The sequence below is a fragment of the Nanorana parkeri genome, unplaced genomic scaffold (assembly GCF_000935625.1).
Source record: "Nanorana parkeri isolate BGI_ZX_2015 unplaced genomic scaffold, ASM93562v1 scaffold391, whole genome shotgun sequence".
NCBI classification, from domain to species: Eukaryota; Metazoa; Chordata; class Amphibia; order Anura; family Dicroglossidae; genus Nanorana; species Nanorana parkeri.
This window is the reverse complement of record NW_017306659.1, coordinates 446,055-471,554: the sequence shown is the minus strand read 5'-3', so window position 1 is coordinate 471,554 and position 25,500 is coordinate 446,055.

The window sequence follows — 25,500 nt, the reverse complement described above, 5'->3', positions numbered from 1 at the left end:
TTTATGTATATAAATGTGAAAAAATTTATATTTTATAGAACAGAGGCAGAAGGCAAGAGGTCATTACCCATTTATAGAAGCAGGTCTTTGCCACTACAATACACACAATGAGAATACAAACTCTCTTTAAACAGTGCTGGCTTGTATACATCCCTAGAGGAACATATACCATACTTTGCAATGAAAAGATCTCAGCTTTGTTTTGAAATGTCTTTTCTTCTCCAAACCTGACAGACCCTTTAATGGCCTTGACACAAAAGAATTCTGGTTAGCTGCTGACAGTAAAATGCAGCCATAATTCATAGCAAACACCATTCCCTGTTATAGAGCAGTAGCAATCAGGGCTGGATTTATAGCTCAGGAATAAAGATGAGAACTTCTTAAATCTACTCCACTAGTCATTGGCTTGTTCCATTCCTGAAATCTAGTTCACATAATCTGAGACTGTTGAGCAGTATCTTCTACACATTCTGTATTTATCCCCCAAATTTTACATTTATGTGTGGCATGGCAAGGTTATCTGCAACATACCATAAATCAGTAAACTCGATAAATTGCTAACCCCTTCCCTGTGAGCTGGTTAAAAGATCAGCTATCGTTCCTCGCAGAGATGCCAAGGACAACACCACCGGAGTCCTCAACGCGATTCATTGGGCCGTGTCCAAATGCATCCCCACCATTCTGCTCTCTACCAACGCGGAGAAAGCATTTGCTGCGGTGGCAGGCGATGCAACTACGATCCTTTCTGACTCGATTGTCCCGAGCCGGGACCCCAGCTGCAACACAAATGGACTTTGAGAAATTGTGCCTGAAAGGAGAAGCGTGCCGTAGAGCGCAGCGTGTCCACGGCACATTCACTTCTGATATCGATGCCAACACCGCAGTTCCTATCCAAGTCGGAAAGGGACTTGAGCCGCTCCTTCTCTGCTGACCAGGAGGTATATTCTACACTTCGCCCATAAGGCCTCCATCAACATCTCCAAGAGTTTTGGACCGCTGTCCTCCCAGTGATTGAGCGTCTGACTGGCATCTCCTTGGTAGATGACCCTGCCGCTCTACTCTTGCATCTAGCGCCAATGTCCAAGACTCGATATCGCAATTCTCTACTGATCCACTTGGTTAATGTGGCCAGAGCATGTATCCCTCTCTACTGGAAACCTTCAGACCCTCCACCCCTCCAATTGTGGCTAGAGATTGACTAGATGCAGGTCTTGGAGGAACTGACCGCAGCCCTAAACCATAGGGAGGAGAAATTCCGAAAAACTTGGTTCTATTGGACAGAGTTAATTTATTCTGTGGAATTTCCCACGCTGCTCGCTGAGTAGCATATACGCCAAAGGCCCTTGCTTTTTGCCACCTCCTTCTGCTCCTAAAAATTCTGCCAGCTGTCTCTCTTCCACCCTACTATTCCTCTGACTTATTTCCTCTTCCCCCCGTCAATGTGGTATATTGTCCCCTTGGCCCTGAAAGGCAGGATCTGGGGGGTATTGAGCATCCCGTAGATACAGCACAAACGGTGCAAAACCCAATTTAGATACCCGTACACGATATCACACCAGGTATCCGCTTATGGTCCGCCACGTAAGGTTTTATCCGGGATGACACTACCCGCTCATCTTTCCCATTGTATATTGGTAAATGATTTTGATGCTATATTGACAGATACCCTTCCCACACTGTCCCCTTTTCACATAATGTAATGTAATGCAATGTATTTGTATTGTTTTTACGTCCCTTGTATGCTATTCTTATAATTGAAAACTTAAAATAAAGTTTGGAGAAAAAAAAAAAGATCAGCTAGAAGCTAGCTAAGAGAATAGATATAATATGAAAATCTCCCAAAATGAAACGCTATGCAATTCAGTAAAACTGAAAATGGAAGCCCAGTAATGGAGAGAAGAATGTTTTGCCATTATTGAGCAGAAAATCCCTGAACTTCCCTGGTATTATATAAAATGGTGATTAAAAAGATGCATTGTAATGCTATTTGCAAACTGTTTCATTACCTTGGCAGAGGAATGTTATCATTAGTCAAGATCCTGCAAGCACAGATGCCTGACAGATGGATATTATTAGGGCTAGAATCATGAACCTATTACTAGAGGTATAGCATTATTGTCCTTAGTAACAGAATGTGCCTTGTTGCATACACCATAGTACTGAAATTATACTTTGCTATATACAATGTTCCGTAGGTGCCATGTTACATAGGTGCTAAGTGTCCAAATGCTATTTCCAGACTACTGTGAGGGGAATTTATAAAAACTGGTGCACACTCAATCTGGAGCAGTTGCCCATGGCAACCAATCAGCTTCTCCCTTCAGTTTGTTCAGTTAAGATTTGAAAATGAAAGAGAGAAGTTGACTGGTTGCTGTGCATAGCTGCTCCAGATTTTTGCTCGCTGCTCGCAGTATACCGCAAGCTGCTGCCCCTCCCATGGATCGAGAGGTGAACGAACGGCGGTATGTGTTCGCTCACCTCTCGATCTACTGAGCCGACCTGTGACAGTCTCATTGTCACAGGTCGGCTAGAACTATGAGGTGAGTGAAAAGCACTCACCTCATAGTTCTCCTTTAAGCCGCGAAATTCAATTGTATGGCGTTCGTGCAAGGAGTTCACGTCGGGCAATTTCCCACCTGCCTGCACTCACCGCTCCCTCCGCCATTCTGCAGGCACTGCCAGGGCCAGCTCTGCACATGAGGTCACCGGGAAGAGGGGGCCTATGAGCAGTGTTAGGCAGAGAGCAGCCAGGGAAGAGCAAGGTGTCAGCAGGTAATAATGACAGAGCCCTCATGCGCTCTGACACATACCCACTCACTGCAGAGTAGGAATCCGACTCTGAAGTCTGCAGGAACAGACATTTGTGAGACTGTTGATCTCCCTGCTGTGCTCACTGGTACATTCCTTCAACCCCCACCAAACTATTGATATGGAGGTCAGCAGGAGCACTTAGGAATGCTGCGTGTTTGTAATTCAGCCCAGAAACCACCAAGAAGTACTTTTTTGCGTGGTGTACCTTTTTGTACATGTGACGACATGGTGATGAGTTTATAAGTTAAATGTGTATTGGTGTTGAGTTATGTTTGAGTGCGTTATGCTGTGTGACCTGGTTATGGAAAGACTATCAGCACCATCCCTCGTTATCTCCCATTGTTCTCTGAGGGAGCTCAGAACAATGACATTCTGGCCAGGCCCTTGCTATAGCTGTCTGGAGCTCGTTAGCAGGTGTACACCTGTGGTGTTGTGAAGACAGGATTTCTGGGGAGGGGAAGGTGAAGATCTGATCACTTTCTGTATAAATGTTTGTGCAGTTTCTCAATAAACCAGAGTTTGTTTCACCTACACTCGAGCCTTGGCTAGTGACTGGGGAAACTGGGAGCTAAGGATCTTCAGGTTGCAAGATCTCCTCAGCAAGGAAGAAGACAGCGGCGGACATACTCATCCTGAGTACGGGGGTCCGTCACAGTACACGCTTACGAACACGCAGGTGAAAACAGGTTTCATTAAAATGCATTGCTTTTTGTGTTTAGCGCGTTTCCACACGTGCAGATACACACTCAAAATTGCTAACGTGCAAATGGAGCCTTAAGAGCAGGAGAGGCATGTGTGCTGTTTTGGCATCAGTGACAGTTCTTGGGGTGGAAAAGCTGAGATGTGTGCCGGTGTTCTGTCAAAAGAGCCAATTCATCGAAATCTCCAATTATGCCACGTGCCATCAGGAGTTTTGGATGAAGATGCATGCCACACAGCATACTGACATTACACACACTTGTGCACTAATAAGTGTTGGAGAACTCGACAAGTGAGTTGATAATGCTGTTCACACATGCGCTATGCTGTGGTATAGAAATCCTCCTGTTGTAGTTATATGCTGTCAGGCATGCGCACTAACGTCAATTGGTTCAAATCACCTCCTGGCAAGTTCCCGGAAAATGACGTAATTGGAGATTTCGCTGAATTGACTCTTTTGACAGAACACCGGCCACACATCTTCTCCCTCCTCCTTCTTCCCGCCTCCTGCACCCACCCACACAGAACTAATGAGATCCTGCACATCCTCCTGAGACAGCCATAGTGAAACGGCACGCAGCCCTGGTGAGACCGCATGCAGCCCGGGTGAGACCGCACACAGCCCTGGTGAAACTGCACAGACTGCACGCAGCCCTGGTGAGACTGCACACAGCCCTGGTGAGACCGCATGCAGCCCCGATGAGACCGCACACAGCCCTGGTGAGAACGCACACATCCCTGGTGAGACTGCACAGACCACACACAGCCCTGGTGAGACCGCATGCAGCGCTGGTGAGACCGCATGCAGCGCTGGTGAGACCGCACACAGCCCTGGTGAGACCCTGCACCCCCCTGGTGAGACACAGCACAGCCCACCTGAGACCCTTCATGGCCCTCCCAACACCCTGGAGACATCAGGCCGCCACTCTGGAGCAACATAGAATCTGTAGCCTTAAATTATTCTGCATTGCTGTATAATGTATTGCTGGGATTTGTAGTCCTCTATATATCTTACATAGTTACATAGTATTTGAGGTTGAATAAAGACATTAGTCCATCAAGTCCAACCTATTAGGATCTCATTCTAGGAGTACCTGTACCCCTGTATATTACGGTCCCTTAAAAAATCATCCAAAAGTTTCTTGAACAATTCCACGTTTTTTGCTGAAATCACTGCCTGTGGCAGTGAGTTCCAGACCCTAACCGCTCTAACTGTGAAGAACCCCTTTCGCCCCTTGTGCTGGAATTTTTTTTCCACCAATTTTAGGTGGTGGCCTCTAGTTTTTGTAAAGGAGTTAATTTTAAATAGTTTATCGCCAATGTTGCTATCACCATTGAACATTTTGTACATGGAGATCATATCCCCCCTTAATCTCCTCACCTCCAATATCTGGTGGTATTCTGCATTGCTTTATACTATTTTGCTGGGATTTGTAGTCCACTATAGCTGATAGTATTCTGCATTGCTGTATACTATATTGTGGGATTTGTAGTCCTCTATAGCTGGTGGTATTCTGCAGTGCTGTATAATGTATTGCTGGGATTTGTAATTCTCTATAGCTGATGGTATTCTGCATTGTTGTATAATGTATTGCTTTGTGGCAGACCTCCGTGGTGGGTCAATGTCTTTATATCCGCTTCAATGCTCTCTTCTTTTAGTGCAGTGGTGCCCCTCCTGATCCACCACAGAGGTGAGGCTTGAAGTTTCTTCTCCATGACAGATTAGAGGTGGCACTGCCAGGAAAAGTGAAGCGAGCCCAGAAGCAGCTCCCAAATTAACTAAGCAGCACTGGAAAATGAGTTCACTATCAGCATTCTATCAGCATTCTATTATAGCAGTCTATTATAGCAGTCGATTATAGCAGTCGATTATTGCAGTCTATTGCAATATGCATCATGTCGGAAAGGCCAACACGGAGAGGTAGACGCTCCCTTGCATCAATAAGACGGCAAGCAGCCTCGGTGTCCACAAGCAAAAGTCGTGGTTGTGGATGTGGTGCATCTTCTGCAGGCAGGGCACGCATGTCCTTTTTTATCTGGTGCTGGCTGTGTTATTCAGCCACTACATACAGAAGAGGTGGTGGATAACTAAGCCATCCGCAACCTCCTCATCCTCTGTTACCCAGGCTCATGTACAGCAGACCGCAATCTCTGTCTCAAGCGGATCAAGCGTGGCATAAACATCAACCGCTTGGGTACCACGTGCTTGAAGAGACATCTGACCACCTGCCATGCAGCCCATTGGCAACAGCACCAGAGAAATGTCCAAACTTCTCATCTGTCATCTCTACCCCCACTATACGTCATGCCATGTCAACAACCTCCACTGAGAGGGATGAGGGTATAGCAATGGTTGTCACGGGACCTTCCACCAAATCTGCCAGCAGGCCACCTGCTGTAGATTTTAGCAGTCAAATTTCGCTCCCCCTTGCTGCTGCAGCAAAGAAAAAAATACGATCCACTGGCTTACTGGGTCTTGAGAATGGAACACTGGCCAGAACTTAGCCAATATGCCATGGAGCTACTGGGCTACCCTGCATCCAGCGTGCTTTCCAAAAGAACATTCAGTGCTGCTGGAGGTTTTGTGACAGATAAAAGAGTGTGTCTGTCCACAGACTTCATTGACATTTATCAAAATTAATCAGTCCTGGATCAGCAGCAGCTATCAATCCCCTGATGCAAATGTAACCAAATACATTTGTCGGGATCTGGTATCTCTGGAAGACTGCCTAGGCTGCCTAACTTTGTGGGTGGTTATTCTATCTTCAAGTAATGTTTTTGTTGTAGTGCACCACCAAAAACCAAGGCCCAATTTTTCTGCACCTGCAATTGACAGGTGAATGTCGTTTGATTTTTTTACAACAGGGTCCAATCCTGCACCTGCCTAGAATAAATCTGAAGGGTTATGGTGTGAAGGCACCGCCAGCACTAAAGGCCCAATTTTTTTGGCACCTGTGTGACAGGTGCATATAATTTGAATGTTTTACAGCAGGGTCCAACCCTGCATTTGTCAAGAATAACTCTGAAGGGTTACGGTGTGAAGGTACCCCAACACTAAAGGCCCAATTTTAAAGCGCCTGTTACTTTCATCCAACATCTGCAAAAGAGGCACCAGAATTTATCCAGAAAATATCTAACCTTGTTCAGAGTGTGCTAAAATGTGGCCTCTTCATACAGGCTGCCTCCCCAAGCAGTTGTTTAAAAGAAGGGAAAACCAATTACCGGCAATTGAAATGTAATTTTTTTCTTTTTAAATGCCACTTTTTGCTGCAGCAGGTTCTATACATTGTACAGATCTGCCACTTCACAGGACGTTTAAAGGCACCCCCAGGCATGATATATAAAGGATTTTTTTCATTTTTATTCTTACCCTTTAAGTGATGTAAAAATCACTGCTCCTTTAAAAACGTTTAAAAAAATGTTCATTGATACATGACCCCTAGGGCAGTACCCGAATCCCCATACCCTTTTTATGGCCAATAACTTGCATATAAGCCCTCAAAAAGGGGACAATTGATTTTAAAAGTTCTATCCCCATAGACTTGCATTGAATGGAATTCGAACTTTTTAAACATCAAGGATCAGCATTCAGTGTAAGTGATTTCATCAGCATTTGAAATAGCTTACAATCCCTTGACTTTAATATCACTTTAAAGTATCATGTTATACAGTAACACATTTGCATATACTATGAGATACCATATTCCACAGATTCCATGTTACTACATGTTCTAATATACAAACTCATTTTTTTCTTATAATTATCAGAATGTTGCTATTCTTGGTAAGACTTGTCTATTATTCATCAGGGGTTGTGGGGACTTTTCTGATCTTACTAAACCTTGTGTGCAGTGATCCCACCTTCAGTTCCTGACAGACAGATACAATAATCATTCAGTCAAATGTTGATGTTGAAGACAGCAAAGGGGGCATGGAGGTTTAGATAAAACCCTATGCACACTGGCACCCGTAGACAAGTTTAATGTGCTTAATTATCTACAACAGTGATATGTATTTTCCGATTCACTTGTATAGTGAAGATGGTAGGAAAAAAAGACAGCTGTCAGAACAAGAGCAGTGTTGCCCCAGTTAATTATAACCAAATTATGTGACATTTACCACGTTACCAGCTCCGGTAATGCACCTGTTCTCCAAACAGAGGCATCCAGTTACATCATCCCTTAATAGAGATGATATATGCAGAATGGCTAGAAAAGGGAAAATGGTAATTTCTTTGAAGGTCATCTAAGGTCCTTCAGCTACATATCCTTCTCTGTGTGTCTCCTCCTCAGTACTGATTGCCTGTGAATAAAGCAAAAAAAAAAAAAATGCAGACACGAAAAGAACAATCATGTTATGTCTGGATTCTGGAAAATGTCACTGTGGGAACTATAATTATTGTATCTAAATAAGTACTTAAATCACAGATGGCGGAATTAGTACCTGTCTCATCCTTGTCAAATAGAAAAACATTAATTTGACATGTTTGTTCATTTTTAACATACTTAATGATTTCAACATTATTATATAGACATCCCCCTAGAAAGTTTTACTGATATCTTTGCTTAGAATTAAAATGCGTATATGTATTTTTTTCATTTGATACTGTATTTATTGACAATGATATGGTGAAACATTTTGTTTATGATAAAGCTTTATTTCATAATTTTGCTTTTAAAGGGAAGCTGTAATGTCTTTGTCAGTTTTATTACATTTTTGTTTTGAATAGCATTCCATTTACAAGCTGATCTTTTGTGTATCTTTTCATAGTTTGTATAAAACCTTAATTTTACAAATATGCATTTAATACTTGGTACTTTCATGATACAGAGTTTGCAGAGCATACTAATCTCTAAAATAGGGAATCCCAGCAGTGGCTGTTCATGCTTTTACTGTCTCTATCATTCTGGTATCCATAACCTGGAGTGGTGGAGTGTCCCTCTTTAGACTGGTTCAATTGTATTACAGGGTGAACCAAAGCTGGCCACCACAGGAACTAATTGCTATTTGTAGATCAGAACAGCTCAGTTTCCTAGGCTCCAATGGCTCTCTGCAGGACATCAGATCATTTAGGTGATGAGAGATGCCTTTCTATAATGTGAGTGGCAGATTCATCACTTTAAATGTATTATTGTACAAGGAAAAAAACTAAAGATGGAAATTGTCAGCTGAATTAACAACTTGTGACTGCATATTTTTTCAGACCATAAGCATTAATGAACTGTAAGGAGATTTTCTTTAGATGCAGGAATTCTAGACAAAGGATGTTGGCTAATCTGGGAGCTGGAGTAGGATGGAAGTTTCTATTGATAAGCTGATGCAATTCACTGCATTGAAGGATGCTAATCAGTGGTAGGATTTACAGGCAAAATTCACTCTTTCTGTGATTATTCCCTATGGAAAATCTCCCTACGATGGATTAAAGTGACACTAAACTCAGGTGTTAAATCTTAAAAAAGGAATTCAAGTACCTCAAATTTAAAAAAAAAATAATCTTATTTGTGTGTAACTCAGCTGTAGATCCTCAGATCATCTCTGAATTTGTGCTGACGCTGTCCTTCCGTCTGGAGAGTGACTACCTTTGTTTCCCATGGCCCCTGTGTGTTTTCTAAAGTAGCCACCACTCCAAGCTCACTCCTGTGATGGACTACAATCTCAATACAAATGAGTAAACTAAACGTGAGATTGTAGTCCATCGCAGGAGAGAGCTTGGAGCGGTGGCTACTTCACAACACACAGGGACCACGGGGAAGTAAGTAGCCACCCTCCAGAAGGAAGGACAATGTCAGCTCAAATTTAGAGATGATTTGAGAATCTACAGCCGAGAGATACGGAGATAAGCTACATTTTTGTTAATAGGTACTTGAATGCATTTTTAAGATTTAACTCTTGAGTTTAGTGTCACTTTAATTGCAATATACAGTGTAGCAGGTCATCATGTAGAGAGCAAGGAGAGGTCCTGTCTGGGGTTTATGTGTCACCCAGATTCCTCTCTTACACCTTCCGGAACCTATAGTAAGCCCCAGGTTTTACGCTTTGCCTCAGTGGCAATTTAGTGCAGGTGAGGCAAACAGACAGAGCTCTGGAGCCTGGGGAGCAGACTGTCTCTATCTGCTGGAGGACAAGGTTGGTCATGGTGTTTTGCTGAAGCCTGACAAACAATAGGTTTGTACAGGTTGGTAGTCAGGACTATACTATGTTTAGTTAGTGCCGGGACATGGCTAGGATTTTGTTTTTGAAGTATTTACTTTATTTGAGCACTGTATATAGCCTGTGTGTTGCACCAATAAATGTACCACTGTTTGAAGACAAGTCACTGGTCTGGTCTCTAAACCTTGCAAGAGTGCTCACCCCAGGGAGCAATTGCACCCGCTACCTATTCCCCAGCTCACAACAGATACCCATAATAACCAATTAGGAAATATATTTCACGGATCTGACTTTAGCGAAATAAAATCTGACTGCTTACTATTAGTAACTCTGCTTTACATACAGAGTTGACACTTGACTGGTATGTCAGCAGGCCAACTGGAAAGCACCATTTGGCACCTGAGGCTAGTATGATCTGAATAAGGTGTAGGAAACTTTGGCACTTCAGCTGTTGTGGCGCTACAAGTCCCATGAGACATTTCAAGATATCCATAGGGATGACTCTCAGAGTCAGAAGCATGATGGGATTTGTACTTTCAAAACAGCTGAAGTGACGAGGTTGCCTATCCTTGATCTAATTACTGGCAATGTAAAATGCTGGTAAGGTGCAAACCACCCTTCTCCCTATGATGCCAATCCAGCCCTCTGTTAAGATTATATAAATTATATTAATACAGGCACACAGTATTGGCTAGCAGTCTGTCTCCCCGCCCTGTATTCTGTCTTTTTAACCACTTCCTGTCCAGAAGGGGTTATAATGTGTGTGGGTGTTTTAAAATGGCTTTTTTTCCCTGCTTTCACTAGTGCATGCCGCTAGCGGGAAACTAACTGCAATTTAAACAGCTGGTGATGGCTGTTTACATAATCCATTTGAGTGCCTGTAAAGCCGCCCGATCACTTGTATGTTGTGTGCAAGTGTGCGCCCCCCCCTCTACCACCTATCACATAGCCCCACATGTGACAGCAATAAAGCTAAGTGTAAAAAAAAGTTTAAAAGTTTAACAAAATTAAAGTCACAAATATAAATAATTGTAAAAAAACACCAAAAAAAGTTTTAAAGTCTTCTGTCCCCACACACACACACACACACACACACACACACACACACACACATACAAATGCGAACATGTGTTGGGTGCACCTACACGTGAAAACGATGATTGCCCGCACATGTTACATATCAATGTGAACGTCAGAGCGTGAGCAATAATTCTAGGGCCATCAATCAAATTGTTGCCTATGGCCAATTTTGGTAGTTTTTGCAATTTTGCAGGTGCACGGAATGTCAAGGCTTAACATATTTGGTGTCTATTTATCCGACATCGTAAAATATCGCCAGCACACCAAAGTAAAATCTTCAATGGGTGGTCATTTTATTGATGTACACACATCTCGTCATAAAGCAACATTTCTGGGCCACTCAGGGTTCCTTCATCAGGCATGACCCAGAAAGGGACATACCAGTAAGGAGTGTGGTGGGGACATCTTTGTAACTTATTTATCCAACATGACCCCTATTTTTTATATTTTACTAAAAAATTGGTTAATAATAAATGTTTTATAATATAGCGTAGGGAAAACATCTTTTTTTCCAAAATTGTTGGTACTTTTTTCTTTATATAGTAAAAAATAAAAATTCCAGTGGTGATTAAATACCACCAATGGAAAGCTCTATCTGTCCCAAAAAAAATATATACATTCTTTATTTCAGTGCAGCATTGCATGACTGCATAAATTTCAGTCAAAGTACCTCAGTGCTGAATACCAAAAAAAGGACAAGAAGGGGGCTTAATACCCCAGACTTCAAGTAGTTAAAAGTACACTATAGGGGTAACCTTTTTTCCCATAGTTCTCTTTAGGGTCACAGGAGGACATATATCTTAACATCCTCACATGACACATGACACATAGTGGCCTTTTGCCCACTATGTGCTGAGAGTGCTGCAGCCGGGATGGATCCCGACAATACTGATTGACAACGGGCTCTGCCTATCTAAAGGCAGGGACAGCTGTGCCCACCCCCTCCCCGTCTGTTCCTCCAGTCATCGCTGGAGGATCAGAGAGGGGAGGGGTGGGGGGAATCCCTGCAGGAAGCGGTGACTGATAGTCACCACTCTCTGCAGGGAGATGATCAGGAAGTGAGCGAGCGGCGGTATGTTTTCGCTCACTTCCCGATCAATATAGCCAACCTGTGACAGTTTCAATGTCACACGTCGGCTCTAACTATGGGGATGAGTGTAATTCACTCACCCCATAGTTCTCCTTTAAGCTATAGCTATGAAAAGAGTAGTTTTGCAGCTCAGTGAAGATCTTTTAGTGATGCTCATAAAATGGGGCAATAAATTACAAGTCAGAAATTGGCACTATGGCCCTAGAGTTGCACAAAATCCATATCATGTTATCATAGTGCTGTATGATGCATGGTGCAGATGACCAGTAGTTCTTACTACCACACAGCTTAATGGCTGTTTTTTTAAACCAATCATATCCATTTACTTAATATAATTTTAATTAATTATCATCATGTACATTACAGCCATTTAGAAGGGATATTGTTTATATTGGTCAAATGGATCTTCAGATGATCAGATTGTGCAGTAAGAAGTTCAAGTGTCTCTTAGGTTTGCCCTAATTTTTTTTAAACCTGCATTACTTTATAATGCTGAATTTTTAAAATTATATCCTTCACCATAATTTATATACTTTATACATTGCTATGAAGAAATTTTTTGTTCCAACAGTAGTAATAGGTAACTGTTTTACTCCCCCTTAACAAGTTGCGGCTACAACAGTTTAAAAACTCTTTTTCTACACCGATACCCAAACATAAGATAATGTATACACCTGTTTGCCAAACTGCACTACCTCTTAAAGCCATGCTCCATATCAAAAATTTACTATTTTTAAGATGATGAAATCCTAGTCTGAATTTCGTTCTTGCTGAACAGATTCCCCTACTTGCACAATTGCTCTGCGCACTTTAAATGAAATCCTGTGGGTTTTTTTGTAGTTATTTAAGAAATGGTTAATATTTTTGCTATTCACATTTTAGTAAATAATCCATGTTAAATAAATACAAATGTGGTAAGTATTTTAAGTTCTGTACAGTAAAGGAAAATAAACTATGAAATGCAAGAGCTAGGCTTAGCAGCGTTTAGCAGTTTTTAGCCTTTTAAACTTGCCTTTTGCTGTTCCATAATGCTCTAGATTACTCTGTCACATTAGGATCAATATCACTTATTCTGATGTTAATTCAATAAAAACAAACTTAATGTACTTTAAAAGTTGCAAGGTTTCTCCATTACATATAGTCTGAAAAAAAGTTTTATGTTTGCCAGAGTGATAATCCAGTTAGCTAAAGGAACCCGTTGTGAAAAAGGCGCTGTATTCTTGAGACTTACATTATGTGGACCTAGCCAGGAAATTTGGATTTACCCAGTTTGCATATACGATGGACTTGTTTTTTGGTTGCTTAGAACTCCTGACAGATGACTAATTATCATCATATGTTGTCATACATATTTTTACAAACAGTATTAGTGAAAGACAGACTGAAAAAAAAAGTTAGATACAAAAGCACACCTATATTTGTTCAAACAATTAGGGGTCTGTTCAAATTTGTTATACTCATCACTATGCTAGTCGCTAGTGCTATGGGAATGAGTATACACCTGTTGGAATATTTACCAATGACCATCTTTACACAATCGTAAATAATGTATAGAAAGCAAGGAGTGCTAAAATCTACCAGGCCTGTAATGGTTTTTATAATAAATCTAATTATGAATAAGACCACCAACAATAAAAGTGCATTTCCAAGCAATTATGTTATACAATGGTTATGCAGAAGGGTATATATACATGATATACTTCCATGTACATCAACAAAGGGCTAGCAGGTTACACAGCTATTTCCATCTGGTTCAGAAAGGTTTGGACATGTACACAAATACTTTGAATATGAATAAACACAACTTATACTGTATATGTTTTGGGAGAGGAATGTTGTTCTATTCTTACCTGATATAGGATTCTAACTGCTCAACAGTCCTGGGTCTTGTTTGTCATATTTTTCGATTAAAGTTGTAGATTGCATACAGGCCAGTTAAGCACCAAGACTCTTCTACTATGAAGCCATGCTGTTGTCATAGATGCAGTATGTGGTTTAGAAATGTCCTGCTGAAATATGCAAGGCCTTCCCTGAAAAAGACGTCTGAATGTAATCATAGGCTGCTCTAAAACCTGGATATATCTTTCATCATTGATTGTGCCTTTCCAGATGTGCAAGCGGCCAATTCCATAAGCACTAATGCACCCCCATATCATCAGAGATGCAGGCGCCAATGGTTGCCAAAAAGAATGTCAAATTTTGGTTAATCTTTCAATTAGTCTGACCACAGAACAGTTTTCCACTTTTCAACAGACCATTTTAAACAAGCTTTGGCCCAGAGAAGACAGCAGCGTTTCTGGATCATGTTCAGATATGGCTTCTTTGCAGAGCTTTAACTGGCATTTTTGGATGGCACAGAAAACTGCGTTCACAGACAGTGATTTGTGGAAGTATTCCGGAGCCGATGCAGTGATGTCCATTGCAGAATCATGCCTGTTTTTAATGCAGTGCCGTCTGAGGGCTCGAAGATCATGGGCATCCCATATTGTTTTTCGGCCTTGTCCTTGCGCACAGAGATTTCTCCAGATTTTCTGAATCTTTTGATGATATTATGTACTGTAAATGATGATATATTTAAAGTCTTTGCAGTTTTACATTGAGGAACATTATTCTAAAATTTTTAGACACAGCTTTTAACAGATTGGTGGCCATCTGGCCATCTTTACTTCTGAGACACTCTGACTCTCTAAGATGCTGTTTGTATACCCAATCATGTTAATGACCTGTTGCCAGTTAACCTAGTTAGTTGCAAAATGTTCTTCTAGCTCTTACTTTGCCAGATTTTTGTTGACCTGTCCTAACTTCTTTGAGAAGTGTTGCTGCCATCAATTTCAAAATTACCTTACTTTTTTTGTCTTAAAATGGTACATTTTTTCAGTTTAAACATTGGATATGTTTTCTATTTTTTATTGTGAATAAAATATGGGTTTATGAGATTTGCACATTCTGTTTTTATGTAGATTTTACACAGCGTCCCAATTGGTTTGGAATTGGGGCTGTATATGGTGTTTAAAAAGAAGGTCTTGCTAAATTTGGATTTGAGTCCCGGCATATTGTGCTATCTGAATATTACTCACAACCTATTTTGTGAATTTTTCTAAAAAAGGCACTGGTAGTTTTTTTAGCCCTGGTTTGCCCTTGGTTTGAAGCACTTTGTAAACACTATTAAAAAAGTGTCCGTTTTTGTATTTATATTGTAAATTTCCTTAATTGGCTTGCTGATATCACTTGGTGTAATTCCCTATGTGTGTTTCTGTGGAATGTCATGAATTCTGTATAGTAGCTATACAGGATGACCCTAGTTTATCTCTCAACTGCTCTATGAATCACTTATGACTCCACAGATTTCTGGTCTTCAATTTAGATCAGTGGCCTTAACTCAACCACTGTGCAACAAAGGTGTTTTCCTGTCCATTCTGCAGGTTTATCCAGCATTACCCACATTATTAAAAAAGACTGATTAGAACACCAGAAAATGAAATTTTTCTGATTCACCAATTCTTCAGGTGGGCGTTGAGATTTGGGTACAATTCATGTCAAGTAGCAGTGGGCCACATTTTGATTGGCTGACTCATCCTTACAAATAAAAAGTGCAGGCTCCTAAATACTTAACCCCAATGCACTCAATATTTCAATAACCATGGGATCCAGGGGGCAAATATATAAAAACAAAAAAGACTGTACAAGCCTTACAGTGGCCTGGAGAGGAGACTGCCAATTGAGAATGTAAGTTTAGGGATAAATGGCAATAGAAACATGACAAAAAATGGGAAATGACAAGATAGTCGTATATTGAACAGGACAATTTCTCTGTTGAGTCATGATGCTGAGTACGCATCCACCCCAAGGAATAACATAGAGTTTATAAGAGGCATATGTACTGCTTATCCCAAAAACAAGTTAGTGTTCTACAAATACTAGAAGTTGCCATTTTGCATTTACTTGACAAAGCAGAGGTTGTTTTTTCTATTTTTACTGTTTTACTTTTTACAGACACAAAGAAACTGACATTTGTACTTAAAGTTGTTACTATATTAGAGAAAGTTGCTGTTGAAGTTTTTAATGCTGTTATGCCTCTAACATTTTATGAGCACAAAAGGTTGGCAGTCTTTTTTTCTGGCAATACAAAATGGCATTATATTGTGATTGTATCATATTAGGACAATACCAGTGTCTACCTGGGGCTATACATGTATTGTCATCGGAAGCCATAATTAGAATTTTCACAGGAATCAAAAGCTAGCAATTTACTTTTTTGACACTAGAGACTAGCACTATACACACACAGACTATGGTACTACTGTACATACTGTATGTTGATATCAGGGATGGGCATTATAAACTTACTGGCACCTGGTATAAATCTGAACTCCAGGCAAACTGCAAAATGCACAGATGAAAAACATACATGCAAGCTGTTTTACCAGCCAATGCATTTTTTTCTGTGTATCCAGTATCGAGATTTACACAGCTCTGCTCCACAGCACATCCCTGCCTATAAAGAGACAGGACATAATCTTTCTCTGCTGCAGTTTCACTTTCATTTACAGTTGCACTCCTTACCGCCACCCTCTAACTGAACAGCAAAAAGAGAAGCCGCACACTGATGAGCTAAACTCTCTGTCTCTCTGCTGGCCACCAACCAGCATGCTCCTTGCACTACAGCACACGACTGGCTGCTTGGTCTGTTTCTCCCTCCCCTTTCAGTGCTCTGCTGTACAGGGACTGCAGTAGGTGGATGCCAAGTCAAATTCAGGTTCTTAAAGTGCTTGCATTTAACAAAAAATACATTTAGTGAATTAGTAATTACAGAGCTGCATTTATTTATGTGTTTGTGTATTTGTATTTTGTATATTATTATAGTAAAACATCAGTAGTATAGCAAAGTATGTAAGAAAAAAACCTTTTGTTTTGTGTGAATTGTAGCAATAGTGTTTGTTTATTTATCTGGCATCCCTTCAACACAGTAGAGCATTGCACATGAACTGCAATTTGATTAACTGCAGTCGCAAACAATTCAATTATTAAAGGAAATTTACATCCTATAAGCCCACACCTGACTCCAGTTCCTGCAAACAGACGAACCATTCCAATATATTCTTGAGTTACCAAAATGCCAGTTTGATCTAAAAGGTATATTTTAGCTGAGCAGTCTAGGAATAGGTCATTCTAGATCAGCACTTTTTGTCAGTTGGCAAAAATTCCAGATTGCCATTCTGTGAAATTATGAAAACAATTCTGTTCAAAAGGGTAACTGGAATGAGCACAGTTTTTTTTTTATTTTTTAACTTAAAATGTTTTATTTGAATATTACCTTCAACATGCTGGCCCATGCCTGCAGCTGGAATATGTATTGGTCTTTTCTACGACAAGACATTGCTGAAAATCCCATGTGTTTTGTGAATTTCAGCTAAAGAATAAATTGAAAATCTTGTAAGTGTTTATCGGTTATTCTGTGTATACTTACACCATTTAAAGTCACTGTTACCCTTGTCCCCCAGAGAGCATTCTTTAACAAAGCCCTTTAAAGCAGAAACATAATAGTGTGGAAGTCTTTTGAGACTGTATTTCATTCCATAATGTGCATTTTTCCTAAAGTACATCCTCTGCATTTCTCACATGGAGCTTTAATCTTAAAAATGGAATCAGAATATCCTGCGTTTGGTCTATAGAGAAAAGCTATGTGTTATTAAATGAGAATTGAAAAAGTGGTTTTGTTCTGCAAGCCTTGATTTCTCAGGTATTGTGCGAAAAATATTGTAATTCCTGTTTCAGTTTTATGCTGCCATATCTGTAAATAATGTCCTGCAGTGTTTCTTGAACCAGTTCTAGGGGAGAAAACTAACCGGTAATGTTTTTTAGATCTCCACAACAGGTGAATTGATTACTGTGCTTATTTTATCCTAGGGGCTACATGGGCAAATTTATAATCTCAGAGACTGAAAAAAATCCCTAAAAACAAATTTGAAATTTAGTGTTGCTGTGGAAGATTGTTGGTGGATACTAAGATATATTAATCATGAGATGACATTTACTGGGGTAGAATTTAATGGAAAAAATGCCCAATAGTCTCAAATAGGGATTGTTAGCTAATTCATCTCCTATTACCATTCAAGACTATTGAAGAGTTGACAATTGGAGGGAACATCAGCAGAGAAATAGAGTGCATTAAAAAAAAAAATCTCCATGAGAATAACCTGTAATTTCCACTCCAGTTTCGGAGAAAAGGTTCTACCTCATCTCGCAAGGAGATCCAACTACAATACAACAGAGGAGTTTTCTGAAATACCCTGATGAGCCTCAAACATGGCAACTTTTTGCGTGGGGACAGCAATATTCTCAGGAGGCTCTCTTTACAGGTTCCTTGACCCCCTTAAGAACATTTTTCAACCTTACAGATGTGCATTTATGACTCTACTTCAATATTCTTTGTTTCACTTCATTGCATAAATCTTAACACCTCCTCCTGTGACTTTTTATCCCTTTTTTTCTCATCTCTCTTCCCAATTTGTAGAAGACTATGGAAGGGAGGAGATTCATTTCTTATACTTTCAGGTGAAGCTGGACTGTGACATTGCATGATTATAGGAGGTTCATTATTAACAATGTAATGTAATGCAAGCAAATAGGCAGTTACACAAGATTGTGTGACTGTAAGGACACTTCTATAGCCATGACTTACACAACTAGCATGTATGGAAAACATGACCTGTTAGTGGTCCTTAGGAATACATTTACCAACTACAATTCATGACTTTCTTTCCTGAAACCACAGGTTAAGGTCCCAAAAGCCCAAAAACAATGAGCAACAAGAGACCTGCCGCTTGCTGTCCAAGTTACTGCAGCAATGGGATGGCTGCTTCTTTTCTCCTTGATTCAAAGCATGCTGAGTACTGGTACACATGCAGCAAAGGGATAATTTCTGTGTCAAAAATTGAATAATACAATTCAAAACATCCCTTCATGGGCAATTTAGAAATACCCATAGACATGAAAATACCATGACCCTATCCAGTAGTTTTTTAAAAATCCTGCCTATGTGACCACTGACCAAACTGAGGTTTCACAGTTATCTAACTAATTACAAGTGTATCAACTACACTGAGTGGCCAGATTATTATGACCACCCATCAGTAGTTCGTTGGGCCACGAGATGACTCCACGAGATGACTTCGTTGGGCCGCCTCGTGACTCCACGAGATGTTGAAAGGTGATGCGAGGAATCTGACACTGCACTGTTGCCCTTCTGTTGTCTTGTACCAGTCTTGCCACTCTCCGTTCTGCCCTAACATTGACTAGTCGCTGACGGCCACGATTCGCACGTTCAGACCCAGATTTTCGTCTGACAGTCCAGTCTTTAAACACTTTAACAACAGCTGCTCTTGCACACAGTCCAGTCTTTAAACACTTTAACAACAGCTGCTCTTGAACATTTAATGAATTCTGCTGTTTTGCTGATACTCGCTCCATGGCTCCGAGCACCAACTATCATCAACGTTCAAAGACTGTTAAATCGCGTTCTTTACCCATATCTTCAGAAAAAAATCACTTTTACTGTCGTGGTAAACAACCTGCTTCCCTATTTATAATGGTCTGGCCCTCTAGCAACTTCAGCGCGAAATTATAGCTAACTATAGCTAATAAAAGCTAATATAGCTAATAAAAAGTATGTTTTCAATATGAAGCAAAGATCAAGAAAATGGGAACATGATCTCAAACTAGCAGGAGAAAAGTTCAAAACTAAAGTAATTTTTTTTTCACTGAAAGTAGAGTTGATACTTGAAATAGACTTCCAGCAGAGGTAGCAAGTGAGAAAGATTTGTTTTTTTCTCCATCAATCTTCTCTGTTTCTATACATAGAACTGCAGGTAATTGCCAGCAATAGTATTTATTACAGAAAAAGGATGAGACTGATAACCACTTGTATAGATGAGGGCAAAGTAGAGACAGAATAGGGTAAAATAACACACCATTCTTCAGCTGAATAGATTAGAAAAAGGTCCACACAAAAAAAGGGAAATGAAAAATACTCATCCATTGAGGTAATAATGGAGGAGAGGGTTGCAATAGCTTTATACATGACATGGCCAACACCTTTATATGTAGCAAGGAACCTTGCACTTGACCTCCATGATTAATTTGGTGGAAAATAGTGTCAGTCAGGTAGGTTAGATAACCTATGCCAATCACTCTGTTTTCCCACGGTAGCCCAGATGTAGTGCGGGCTCCTTTAAGACTGAATGGATGCTGCCATTGCCTGGGATCCAGAGAGAAGGGACTTGTGGGGGATGAGTTTGCAGCTGTACTGAATATCAGCCAGGCTGTGTGTAAGTGGAGTGCACTTCCCAGGGGACGTGGGGAGTGAACTCGGTGTGGAGAAGGAAAATTAGTAATTCCAGCGCGGGGCAAGCCGGTGGATGTTTGGGACAGAGATCTGCTAGCTCTGTTACATAGGGACTGTGGTTACAGCATCTCCGGTGCCCTTACAGTGTGTTCACTGCTATACAGGGGAGAGCACTGTATACTCTCTGGCTGGAGAATGATCACTTATATGCTGATGGCGAGTGCCCTTTGGTCAGGATAGAAGAAGCACGCTGCGGCCTGTGTGAACGAATGGAAGCCGGAACCGACATTTCATCTGCTGTTAAAGACAAAAGATCGCTGCTACTGCTGACGAGTTGCTGACATCCGGAATTTTCATCAGTGATGCTCTTGACCTATGACAGCTTCAGGGAACCAGCGAGTTGGCTGGAGAGGGTGAGAGCCTTTCCCTCTCGCTGACCAACCCCAGAGGTCACCAGTCACACATCCTGATGGGTGAGAGGCCTCTGGCCTTTGAAACCATTGCCTGCTAAGTTGTTCACCAATTAAACTTTGGTCCCCAACATTAGCTAGCCAAAGATAGTATCACTGGCCAGTTGGTTAGGTACCTGAGTACATTGGGACTGAGATTTGCAATTATAAGTAGGCAAACAGTTAGTGTAACTATCATTAGAACAGATCCTGTTGATAAGCAATTACCATTATAATTGTGTCTTATACACAGTCAAGGTGTTATACTGTGTAGAGACAAAAGTTTATGTTGATATGTTGCAATTCAGACTACCATACAGTGGCGTAACAACCGGGGGCAGCCGGGTGGTAAGCTGCTTTCTACATTTAGTCCTGCTTTGCACAAGCAGGACTAAATGTAGTGTGGGGAAGCCGATTGTTTGTTTACAAGTGATCTTGGCGATGTCGCTGAGATCACTTGAAATAAGACTCCAGCCGTCCCCTCCTCCCCCCCGCACATACCTCCTCTCCCCGCTGGCTCCGTCATCCCGGCTTCGTCCTCCCCCGCTAGCTCCGTCATCCAGCACCGTTCTCCCGGAAAGGTTTACTCTGCTTGGGGGGGGGGCAGAGGGCACCTCCCTGAAATGAGAAGGACACCTAACTGAAATTGCTTTTTTTCTGGTTGGAATCCCTGGTAACCCTGCCGCTCAGTGTACACAGTGAGAGGGGAGAGCAGTCTTCCCTTCTCACCTGTCACAGGAGTTCCAGCACAGTGCTGTGCTAGAACTCCTGTCTTGGAGGTGACACGGTCAATAAAGAGAACCTGTCACCTCCAAATGCTATCACACAGGGGCTTGTTAGCTCCTGTGTGATAGCAATATAGTTAAGTGAAAAAAATTGTTAAAAAAATAAATAAATAAAATTAAAAAAAGTACAAAATAATAACAAAAAAATTATTTAAATTAAAAAGGTGATTAAACAGTAAAAAATACCATGGCCCACTTGCCATGATAACCAGTTGATTGGCAGGCTTGGGGGGGGGCGCAAAATTTTGTTCTGCCCCGGGCGCCCGTTACTCTGGTTACGCCACTGCTATCATATATAGTAAAACTAATTCAAAACCTTCCAAGGTGTGCTGTGTATCTATTATTGAGATACATCACAGAGGAAACGCATGACCCTTTGCTTTACTACTGTATTTTGCTCCTTTAAGGGTTGCGCTCCACCAGAAAATAAGCAGTGCTAACAGTGTCTGCCAGCACCAATACTCTCTTTCCCATTCATCTCTCTGATGCCTGGTTAAACAAAGCTGTCATGTCTGTGCACCGTTTGGGCAACAGTGGATCCTGAGGTAGGTTTAGAATATGCACGCACATATGGCTGATCTTGGATATCTATGGGAACCCTTAGTCAACAATAGTAGGAAGCAGTCACCACTTCCTGATCACAGTAGACAAAAGTTTTCATCACTCTTCTGCACTCATTACCTCCTATTTTGGTGAGAGAAACTTGTTTCTCCTATGTTTTCAGGGTTTGGGGGTACTGGAGGGATGTGAAAAAACTGCACATGAACAGGTGTCTAGAAGCAGCAAAAATGTGTTTTAAAAGGTCCAATTGATATTTGCAATTTATATGAGTGATGCTCTTCATTGCTAGAATGTTGTAAATTAATACACTGTAAAACCTTCTTACTTACTGTATAGTAAGGTCATTCTATAACAATTTATTAAGTGGCATTAATCTGAATTATCTGGCATGGTGCTGTGCACAGAATCTGTACCACCTGTCTGTGTTAATGCAACATTTCCATGCACCCATAACCTTGATTTTTCTGATTAGATGCACTAAAAGGCATGGCTGGCTTATATTTAGGCTGCATTAGGATTTACAGCCAAATAGAGAGCTGGTTTAGTAGCTTGCATTTTACTGCTCTGCTCTGAAAGAATAATAGTAAGATAGAAAACACAGCTACCATATGTCTTTGGGTATATTGTCTTAAAGAGTCAGACAGAAATTACAAATTACAATGTAACATGGGGGCTAAGAAAAATTTCCATTAGTATGCATCATGGTAAAATGAAGGATGTTACTGGAATGAACAACATCTCTGACAGCATTGTGTTTAAAGGTGAATTTTTTAAAAGTCAACCGGCAGGCAGATTTTAGCACAGTAAACAAGGCATATAGGCAGATATCACCATAGTAAGCAATAGCTGTATGTACCTGCGCTGCCTATGAAGAATTGCATATATTTTAACCCTGTCTACATTAAACCAGGGAAGATAAAAATTGTATCAGTGTGATAACATAAAGTATATTTCAAAGCAAAATAATAAGAAAAAAAAAAAAGAACAAGCAGTACATTTTTTTAATTTATGCAAGCTTTTTCAAATTTTACCAATTTAAAGACCCTACAGGGACAGAAAAAGAACTGTTCATATACCAGAAAATACACTCAGCTCCTATGTAACTGTTGTGTCCTGACAACACAATATTTTTGTGTGGTGTTGCCAGCCCTGCCCAGTGTCTTTTCTGCTAAACTACTTAACCACTCCCACTCTCAGATATCTACAACAAAAAAAGGTAATCATTTTGTAGTCCAAGATAAGAACTTGGAGGGCTCTTTGAAATAACTACTCTCACACAGCTCTGAATTTCTGGAAAGATCAACAGTTTTTTTTGCACTTATCAAACAAATATAATAAAGTGCATCAATGGTATAATAAACAGACCAAAAGGGAGCAAATAAGAGAAGATCATTGTTAGGGTTTACAATTTAACTTGCATTTTGATGAATGGGTCTTACAATGGACTCTTTACATACTCACCAAGGAAACATGCAGCAAAATACCTACAAAGGCTGGCCTGTACCCTGTACCTTTTCTCCTGGGGGCTGCAAATTATTCTAAAAGGGACCTCCAAATTCTGATAAGTCCCCCCCCCCTCCCCCAACAATCCTTTTGTTTTGCCCTGGGGCAGGGTGGGACGGTGCTGGCTAAGGAAGCAGACCAAATGTTCATGGTTGTTATTACCAAAATGGCCTAATCAGGATGGAATCTCAAGGAAACTGATATTTCTATTACTTCTTAAAAATGCTAACCTTGGTTCAAATTGATGTAAGCGTCATAACAAAACATATAAAACATGCACTTTTTGTGATGGTTTAGCAAAGCAGACATTTCTCTATAGCATTACCTTGATTAAAGAAGCTGGCCAATATATTGTGTTGCCTACATCCGTCAACCTGTTCAAATCAATCAACAGATGTCATGGACAAATCTTACCAGCTCGCACTATAAATCACCAAACCACAAATACTGCTATAAATCATTTCTAGAAAGCACCGCATGCACTCAATACAAATACATTTGTTCACTTTTTTTGTGAATATTTGATGAATCATAAAGAGTTGAGGTAATAATGAGTAGAGTTTATTATTAGGGACCAGAGACAATTAATTGTAAAGAAGAATGAGAGTTGTTTATAATGCAGCAAACATCTAGGAGAGGCTCAATAAACATTTCTCAAAGCAAGAGCATTCGAGTTATCCTCTCTTGTATACTCATGTGACATTACATGAGTAAACAACACGGTGTATGACAGCAGTCTCACATTAGGCATATGGTATTCAAATCAATCAGTGAATGCAAATGCCTTATTTGTCAAAATGCTGATTGGAGCTAATGCAAATGCCTTATTTGTCAAATTTTTTTTTGTATGTAATCGGCAAACTCAGGGCAATTGTATGGATACAGGATTGTGCAGTAGATAGCACTATGCTTCTCATCTTGGCCACAATCTTAGCTTGCAGGTAATAGAAAAAAAAATTGAATAGATAAATATATGACATCATAGTTTGCTACGTTATTTGGTAAAACCAGCGATATGGGCTTATTCATGGGCTTATACAAAGAAATACTGTCACTCTGGTATGCTTGCATACCCAGTGAAATAAAAATAGATTTTGAAAAAATTAAATAATATAATATGTACATACCAGTATCTTTATCATCTAGCTTTTAACATTTTAAGAACACTTATAAGCGCAATACACAAAGCAAAAGTCAGGTGTACACATTTCTATCTTTTTCTTTTAAACGTGGGGCTGAATAAAAAATAAAAAATAGAACAGATTTCTCCATCAACATTTAACAGCATTGATGGACAAATCTCCCTCTGTTTTTATTTTATTCTGACAGTGGCTGCCCCTGTGTACAAAAGGAGAAAGCTGAAATGAAGTAAACAATTCATCTGTTGGTATAATAGGATGTTAAAGATTGAAAAAAGCAAGTGATTATACCTGGCCTTTTCAGCTCCTGGAGTTATTCTACTATATTACTCATTGTCATATTTATAGCTGAACCTCATGCATATATAAAAGACACAAATACTTCACCTCCTTTATTTATTATTGTAAAAATAACCCACCCCCATCAGTGACAGTTAGTGGCTGGCTGTAAAAATACTGCCCCCCAAGCATTGATGGTTACCAGCTAGCTGTACAAATATCCTCTCCCAGCACTGGTCATAATTGGCTGGCTGAAAAATACCCCCCAGCATTGGTAGTCAGTGGCTTGCTGTAAAACAATTCCCCCCAGTCCCCTGCACTGATGGTCAGTGGCAGGGGCTGACTTGCAACTTTTAGCCCAGGGGGCAAGTACAACCTAGAGGCCCATGGTGCAGCAACTTGGCCTCCCTCCCGCTCTGCCTCTTCCAGTGTGTGAATGGTCGGGTGGTGTGAGGCAGGGAGGAGGTGCGGTGTGTGGAGCGTGGATGCGGGCGGGCGGGTCTGGCAGCGGCAAGCGTGAGGCGGGGAGGAGGTGATGCATGTGGATGCGGGCGGGTCTGGCAGTGGCAAACGTGAGGCGGTGCGGCGTGTGGAGCGTGGATGTGGGCGG